Source organism: Rattus norvegicus, chromosome 7 (assembly GCF_036323735.1).
Source record: "Rattus norvegicus strain BN/NHsdMcwi chromosome 7, GRCr8, whole genome shotgun sequence".
NCBI classification, from domain to species: Eukaryota; Metazoa; Chordata; class Mammalia; order Rodentia; family Muridae; genus Rattus; species Rattus norvegicus.
In genome coordinates, this window is record NC_086025.1 from 125065685 (window position 1) to 125075453 (window position 9769).

Genomic DNA, 9769 nt, shown 5'->3' on the forward strand with positions numbered 1-9769 from the left:
GATGCCCATGAACATACAGGAAGCCTACAGAACTGCAAATTGATTGGACCAGAAAAGAAATTCCTCCTATCACATAATAGTCAAAACACCAAATGCACAAAACAAAGAAAAATATTAAAAGCAGTAAGGAAAAAAGGTCAAGTAACATATAAAGGCAGACCTATCAGTATTACACCAGACTTCTCACCAGAGACTGTGGAAGCCAGAATATCCTGGGCAGATGTCATACAAACCCTAAGAGAACACAAATGCCAGCCCAGCTACTATGTCCAGCAAAACTCTCAATTGCCATAGATGGAGAAACCAAGATATTCCATGACAAAACCAAATTTACACAATATCTCTCCACAAATACAGCCCTACAAAGGATAAGAGATGGAAAACTCCAACACAAGGAGGGAAACTACACCCTAGAAAAAGCAAGGAAGTAATCTAATTTCAACTAACCCAAAAGAAGATAGCCACACAAACATAATTCCACCTATAACAACAAAAATAACAAGAAACAAAAACATTGGTCCCTGATATCTCTCAACAAAAATTCCCCAATAAGAAGACATAGACTAACAAACTGGATACTTAAAGAGGAACCAGCATCATGCTGCACACAAGAAACACACTTCAGTGACAAGAGAGATACTACCTCAGAGTAAAAGGCTGGAAAACAATTTTCCAAGAAACAAGTTGGAGTAGCCATTCTAATATCCAATAAAATTGGCTTTCAACCAAAAGTTATCAAAAAAAAAGATAAGGAATAACAGAACACTTCATATTCATCAAAGAAAAAATCCACCAAGATGAGCTCACAACCCTGAATATCTGTGCTCCAAATATAAGGGCACCTACATTCATAAAAGAAACCATACTAAAGCTCAAAGCACACATTGCACACAATAGTAGTGGGAGACTTCAAAAAACCACTTTCATCAATGGACAGATCATGAAAACAGAAACTAAACAGAGACACAGAGAAACTAACAAAAGGTATGATCCAAATGGATTTAACAGATATCAATAGAACATTTCATCCTAAAACAAAAGAATATACCTTCTTCTCAGCACCTCACGGTACCTTCTCCAGAACTGACCATGTAACCGGTCACAAAATAGGCCTCAACAGATACAAAAAGACTGAAATAATCCCATGCATTCTATAAGATTACTGTGGACTAACGCTGGTCTTCAATAACAACAAAAGTAAAAGAAAGTCCACATACCCATGGAACGTAAACAACATTCTACTCAATGATAACTTGGTTAAGGAAGAAATAAAGAAATTAAAGACTTTTTAGAATTTAATGAAAATGAAGGTACAACATACCCAAACTTATGGCACACAAGGAAAGCAGTGCTAAGAGGAAAACTCATAGCTCTGAGTGCCTCCAAAAAGAAATTGGAGAGAGCATACACTAGTGGCTTGACAGCACACCTAAAAGCTCTAGGACAAAAAGAAGCAAATACATCCAAGAGGAGTAGACAGCAGGAGATTATCAAACTCAGGGCTGAAAGCAACCAAGTAGAAACAAAACGAACTATACAATCACCAAAACCAGGAGGATGGTTCTTTGAGAAAATCAACAAGATAGATAATCCCTTAGCCAGACTAACCATAAAGCAGAGATCATATCCAAGTTAACAAAATCAGAAAGGAAAAGGGAGAGATAACTACAGAAACTGAGAAAATGCAAAAGTTCATCAGATGCTACTACAAAAGCCTATACTCAACAAATCTGGAAAATCTGGATGAAATGTACAGTTTTCTAGACAGATATCAGGTACCAAAGTTAAATCAGGATCAGATAAACCATCTAAACAGTCCCATAACTTCTAAATAAATAGAAATAGTCATTAAAAGTCTCCCAACCAAAAAAAAGCCCAGGATCAGATGGGTCTAGTGCAGAATTCTATCAGGCCTTTGTAGAAGATCTAAAACCAATACTGTCCAAAACTATTCCACAAAACAGAAACAGAAGGGACACTACCCAATTGCGTCTATGAAGCTACCTAAATCACACAAAGACCCAACAAAGAAAGAGAACTTCAGACCAATTTCCCTCATGAATATTGATGCAAAAATACTCAATAAAATTATGGAAACTGAATCCAAGAACACACCAAAATGATCATCCATCATGATCTAGTAGGCTTCATCCCAGAGATGCAGGGATGGTTCAATATACAGAAATCCATCAATGTAATCCAATATATAAACAAACTCAAAGGAAAAAAAACCACATGATCATGTCATTAGATGATAAGAAAGCATTTGACAAAATTCAACAGCGCTTCATGTTAAAAGTCTTGGAAAGATCAGAAATTCAAGACCTATACCTAAACATAATAAAAACAATATAAAGCAAACCAGTAGCTAACATCAAACTAAATGGAGAGAAACTTGAAGCAAAGCCACTAAAATCAGGGACTAGACAAGGCTGCCCATTCTTTCTCTACCTATTCAATATAGTACTCGATGTCCTGATTGCAGAGCAATCGGACAATAAAAGCAGGTCAAAGGGATACAAATTGGAAGGGAAGAAGTCAAAATATCACTATTTGCATATGATATGATAGTATACTTAAGTGACCAAAATTACCAAAGAACTCCTACAGCTGATAAACAACTTCAACAAACTGGCTGGATATAAAATTAACACAAACAAATAAGTAGCCTTCCTCTACTCAAAGCCTAAACAGGATGAGAAAGAAATTAGGGAAATGACACCCTTCACAATAGCTACAAATAGCATAAAATACCTCAGTGTGACTCTAACCAAGCAAGTGAAAGATCTGTATGACAAGAATTTCAAGTCTCTGAAGAAAGAAATTGAAGATCTCAGAAGATGGAAAGACCTCCCATGCTCATGGATTGGCAGAATTAATATTGTAAAAGAGGCCATTTCGCCAAAAGTAATGTACAGATTCAATGCAATCCCCATCAAAATTCTAACTCGATTTCTCATAGAGTGAGAAAGAGCAATTTGCAAATTCATTTGGAATAACAAAAAACCAAGGATAGCTAAAACTATCCTCAACAATAAAAGAACTTCTGTGGGAATCACCATCTCTGACCTCAAGCTACATCACAGAAAAATAGTGATAACAACTGTGTGGTATTTGTACAGAGATAAACAGGTAGATCAATGGAAAAGAATTGAAGACCCAGAAATGAACCCACACACCTATGGTCACTTGATCTTTGACCAAGGCGCTAAAACCATCCAGTGGATAAAAGATGGCATTTTCACCAAATGGTGCTGGTTCAACTGGCAGTCAGCATATAGAAGACTGCAAATTGATCCATTCTTATCACCCTGTACAAAGCTGAAGTTCAAGGGGATCAATGACCTCCACATAAAGCCAGATACACTCAAACTAATAGAAGAAAAGTGGGGAAGAGTCTCGAACACCTGGGCACTGGGGAAAATTTCCTGAACAAAACACCAATGGCTTATGCTCTAAGATCAAGAATCGACAGGGACCTCATAAAACTACAAAGCTTCTGTAAGGCAAAGGACACTGTCATTAGGACAAAATGGCAACCAACAGATTGGAGAAAGATCTTTACCAATGCTACATCTGTTAAACGGCTAAAATTCAATATATACAAAGAACTCAAGAACTTAGACTCCAGAGAATCAAATAGCCCTATTAAAAATGGAGTACAGAGGGGTTGGGGATTTAGCTCAGTGGTAGAGCGCTTGCCTAGCAACCGCAAGGCCCTGGGTTCGGTCCCCAGCTCCGAAAAAAAGAAAAAAGAAAAAAATGGGGTACACTGCTAAACAAAGAATTCTCAGCTGAAGCATATAGGATGACTGAAAAGTACTTAAAGAAATGTTCAACATCCTAAGTCATCAGGGAAATGCAAATCAAAACAACCCTGAGATGCTACCTCACACCAGTCAGAATGACTAAGATTAAAAACTCAGATGACAACAGGTACTGGCTAGGATGTGAGAAAGAGGAACACTCCTCCATTGTTGGTGGGACTGCAAGCTCGTACAAGCACTCTGGAAATCATTCTGGAGGTTCCTCAGAAAGTTGGATATAGTACTACCTGAGGACCCAGCTATACCTCTCCTGGGCATATACCCAAAAGATGGTCCAACATAAAACAAGGACAAATGCTCGACTATGTTCATAGCAGCCTTATTTATAATAGCCAGAAGCTGGAAAGAACCCAGATGCCCTTCAACAGAGGAATGGATACAGAAAATGTGGTACATCTACACAATGGAGTACTACTCAGCTATCAAAAACAATGACTTCATGAAATTCATGGGCAAATGGAACTAGAAAATATCATCCTGAGTGAGGTAACCCAATAACAAAAAAACCACACATGGTATGCACTCACTGATAAATGGATATTAACCCAAAAACACGGATTACCCAAGATACAATCTACAGACCACATGAAGCTCAAGAAGGACGTCCATAGTGAGGATGCTTCTCTCCTTCTTTGAAGGGGGAACAAAAATATTCACAGGAGGAAATACAGAGATAAAGTTTGGAGCAGTGACTGAAGGAAAGGCCACCCAGAAACTGCCCCACCTGGGGATCCAGTTCATATACATACAGCCACCAAACCCAGACAATATTGATGATATGAAAAAGTGCATGCTGACAGGAGCCCGATACAGCTGTCTCCTGAGAGGCTCTGCCAGAGCATGACAAATACAGAGGTGGACGCTTGCAACCAACCATTGAACTGAGACTGAGCACAGGGTCCCCAGTGGAGGAGTTAGAGAAAGAAATGAAGGAGCTGAAGGGGTTTGCAACCCCATAAGAACAACAATATCAATCAACCAGAGCTCCCAGGGACTAAACCACCACCCAAATAGTACTCATGGACAGACCCATGGCTCCAGCTGCATATGCAGCAGAGGATGGCCTTGTTGGGCACCAAAGGGAGGAAAAGCCCTTGGTCCTGCCAAGGCTGGACCCCACAGTGTAGGGGAATGTTAGGGTGGGGAGGTGGGAAGGGGTATGGGGGTAGGTGGGTGGGGGCATGCCCTTATAGAAGCAGTGGGAGGGGGGATGGGATAGGGGGTTTATGGACGGGGAACTGGAAAAAGGTTAATAACATTTGAAATGCAAATAAAAAATATCCATTTTTTTTAAAAAAAGGAAAAGAAGGTTAAGAGTCACTTTCTGGGGAAGTCCCACACCGGCGGATCCCGGACCGCAGCAGCTCTCTGCTCCCAAACCCCATGGGAGAGAGACCCCACCGCCTGATCAGGTGGGCACTCCTGAGGCTGCAGAGCGGAGGAGACCACCAACACTGCCCACCCCTGCCCACATCCCTGGCCCAAGAGGAAACTGTATAAGGCCTCTGGGCTCCCGTGGGGGAGGGCCCGGGAGCGGCAGGACCCCTGCGCCTGAGACACTGCCGGAACCTGAAGGAAACAGACCGGATAAACAGTTCTCTGCACCCAAATCCCGTGGGAGGGAGAGCTGAACCTTCAGAGAGGCGAACACGCCTGGGAAACCAGAAGAGACTGCACTCTGTGCACATCCAGGCGCCAGAGGAAAACACCAAACGCCATCTGGAACCCTGGTGCACGGAGGCTCCTGGAAAGAGCGGCGCAGATCTTCCCGGTTGCTGCCACAGCGGAGAGGACTTAGGCAGTACCCCACGAGCAAACTTGAGCCTTGGAACTGCAGGTAGGACCAACTTTTCCCCTGCAAGAAACCTGCCTGGTGAACTCAGGATACACAGAGGCAAAATTCCTCTAAGGCCGGGCACTTCCTGTGTTTACCGGAAGTCCCACACCGGCGGATCCCGGACCGCAGCAGCTCTCTGCTCCCAAACCCCGTGGGAGAGAGACCTCACCGCCTGATCAGGTGGGCACTCCTGAGGCTGCAGAGCGGAGGAGACCACCAACACTGCCCACCCCTGCCCACATCCCTGGCCCAAGAGGAAACTGTATAAGGCCTCTGGGTTCCCGTAGGGGAGGGCCCGGGAGCGGCAGGACCCCTGCGCCTGAGACACTGCCGGAACCTGAAGGAAACAGACCGGATAAACAGTTCTCTGCACCCAAATCCCGTGGGAGGGAGAGCTGAACCTTCAGAGAGGCGGACACGCCTGGGAAACCAGAAGAGACTGCACTCTGTGCACATCCAGGCGCCAGAGGAAAACACCAAACGTCATCTGAAACCCTGGTGCACGGAGGCTCCCGGAAGGAGCGGCACAGATTTTCCCGGTTGCTGCCACAGCGGAGAGGACTTAGGCAGTACCCCACGAGCAAACTTGAGCCTTGGAACCACAGGTAGGACCAATTTTTCCCCTGCAAGAAACCTGCCTGGTGAACTCAAGACACAGGCCCACAGGAACAGCTGAAGACCTGTAGAGAGGAAAAACTACACGCCCGAAAGCAGAACACTCTGTCCCCATAACTGGCTGAAAGAAAACAGGAAAACAGGTCTACAGCACTCCTGACACACAGGTTATAGGACAGTCTAGCCACTGTCAGAAATAGCAGAACAAAGTAACACTAGAGATAATCTGATGGCGAGAGGCAAGCACAGGAACCCAAGCAACAGAAACCAAGACTACATGGCATCATCGGAGCCCAATTCTCCCACCAAAGCAAACACGGAATATCCAAACACACCAGAAAAGCAAGACCTAGTTTCAAAATCATATTTGATCATGATGCTGGAGGACTTCAAGAAAGACATAAAGAACTCCCTTAGAGAACAAGTAGAAGCCTACAGAGAGGAATCGCAAAAATCCCTGAAAGAATTCCAGGAAAACACAATCAAACAGTTGAAGGAATTAAAAATGGAAATAGAAGCAATCAAGAAAGAACACATGGAAACAACCCTGGACATAGAAAATCAAAAGAAAAGACAAGGAGCTGTAGATACAAGCTTCACCAACAGAATTCAAGAGATGGAAGAGAGAATCTCGGGAGCAGAAGATTCCATAGAAATCATTGACTCAACTGTCAAAGATAATGTAAAGCGGAAAAAGCTACTGGTCCAAAACATACAGGAAATCCAGGACTCAATGAGAAGATCAAACCTAAGGATAATAGGTATAGAAGAGAGTGAAGACTCCCAGCTCAAAGGACCAGTAAATATCTTCAACAAAATCATAGAAGAAAACTTCCCTAACCTAAAAAAAGAGATACCCATAGACATACAAGAAGCCTACAGAACTCCAAATAGATTGGACCAGAAAAGAAACACCTCCCGTCACATAATTGTCAAAACACCAAACGCACAAAATAAAGAAAGAATATTAAAAGCAGTAAGGGAAAAAGGTCAAGTAACATATAAAGGCAGACCTATCAGAATCACACCAGACTTTTCGCCAGAAACTATGAAGGCCAGAAGATCCTGGACAGATGTCATACAGACCCTAAGAGAACACAAATGCCAGCCCAGGTTACTGTATCCTGCAAAACTCTCAATTAACATAGATGGAGAAACCAAGATATTCCATGACAAAACCAAATTTACACAATATCTTTCTACAAGTCCAGCACTACAAAGGATAATAAAGGGTAAAGCCCAACATAAGGAGGCAAGCTATACCCTAGAAGCAAGAAACTAATCATCTTGGCAACAAAACAAAGAGAATGAAAGCACACAAACATAACCTCACTTCCAAATATGAATATAACGGGAAGCAATAATCACTATTCCTTAATATCTCTCAATATCAATGGCCTCAACTCCCCAATAAAAAGACATAGATTAACAAACTGGATACGCAACGAGGACCCTGCATTCTGCTGCCTACAGGAAACACACCTCAGAGACAAAGACAGACATTACCTCAGAGTGAAAGGCTGGAAAACAATTTTCCAAGCAAATGGTCAGAAGAAGCAAGCTGGAGTAGCCATTCTAATATCAAATAAAATCAATTTTCAACTAAAAGTCATCAAAAAAGATAAGGAAGGACACTTCATATTCATCAAAGGAAAAATCCACCAAGATGAACTCTCAATCCTAAATATCTATGCCCCAAATACAAGGGCACCTACATATGTAAAAGAAACCTTACTAAAGCTCAAAACACACATTGCACCTCACACAATAATAGTGGGAGATTTCAACACCCCACTCTCATCAATGGACAGATCATGGAAACAGAAATTAAACAGAGATGTAGACAGACTAAGAGAAGTCATGAGCCAAATGGACTTAACGGATATTTATAGAACATTCTATCCTAAAGCAAAAGGATATACCTTCTTCTCAGCTCCTCATGGTACTTTCTCCAAAATTGACCATATAATTGGTCAAAAAACGGGCCTCAACAGGTACAGAAAGATAGAAATAATCCCATGCGTGCTATCGGACCACCACGGCCTAAAACTGGTCTTCAATAACAATAAGGGAAGAATGCCCACATATACGTGGAAATTGAACAATGCTCTACTCCATGACAACCTGGTCAAGGAAGAAATAAAGAAAGAAATTAAAAACTTTTTAGAATTTAATGAAAATGAAGGTACAACATACCCAAACTTATGGGACACAATGAAAGCTGTGCTAAGAGGAAAACTCATAGCGCTGAGTGCCTGCAGAAAGAAACAGGAAAGAGCATATGTCAGCAGCTTGACAGCACACCTAAAAGCTCTAGAACAAAAAGAAGCAAATACACCCAGGAGGAGTAGAAGGCAGGAAATAATCAAACTCAGAGCTGAAATCAACCAAGTAGAAACAAAAAGGACCATAGAAAGAATCAACAGAACCAAAAGTTGGTTCTTTGAGAAAATCAACAAGATAGATAAACCCTTAGCCAGACTAACGAGAGGACACAGAGAGTGCGTCCAAATTAACAAAATCAAAAATGAAAAGGGAGACATAACTACAGATTCAGAGGAAATTCAAAAAATCATCAGATCTTACTATAAAAACCTATATTCAACAAAACTTGAAAATCTTCAGGAAATGGACAATTTCCTAGACAGATACCAGGTATCGAAGTTAAATCAGGAACAGATAAACCAGTTAAACAACCCCATAACTCCTAAGGAAATAGAAGCAGTCATTAAAGGTCTCCCAACCAAAAAGAGCCCAGGTCCAGACGGGTTTAGTGCAGAATTCTATCAAACCTTCATAGAAGACCTTATACCAATATTATCCAAACTATTCCACAAAATTGAAACAGATGGAGCCCTACCGAATTCCTTCTATGAAGCCACAATTACTCTTATACCTAAACCACACAAAGACCCAACAAAGAAAGAGAACTTCAGACCAATTTCCCTTATGAATATCGACGCAAAAATACTCAATAAAATTCTGGCAAACCGAATTCAAGAGCACATCAAAACAATCATCCACCATGATCAAGTAGGCTTCATCCCAGGCATGCAGGGATGGTTTAATATAAGGAAAACCATCAACGTGATCCATCATATAAACAAACTGAAAGAACAGAACCACATGATCATTTCATTAGATGCTGAGAAAGCATTTGACAAAATTCAACACCCCTTCATGATAAAAGTCCTGGAAAGAATAGGTATTCAAGGCCCATACCTAAACATAGTAAAAGCCATATACAGCAAACCAGTTGCTAACATTAAACTAAATGGAGAGAAACTTGAAGCAATCCCACTAAAATCAGGGACTAGACAAGGCTGCCCACTCTCTCCCTACTTATTCAATATAGTTCTTGAAGTTCTAGCCAGAGCAATCAGACAACAAAAGGAGATCAAGGGGATACAGATCGGAAAAGAAGAGGTCAAAATATCACTATTTGCAGACGACATGATAGTATATTTAAGTGATCCCAAAAGTTCCACCA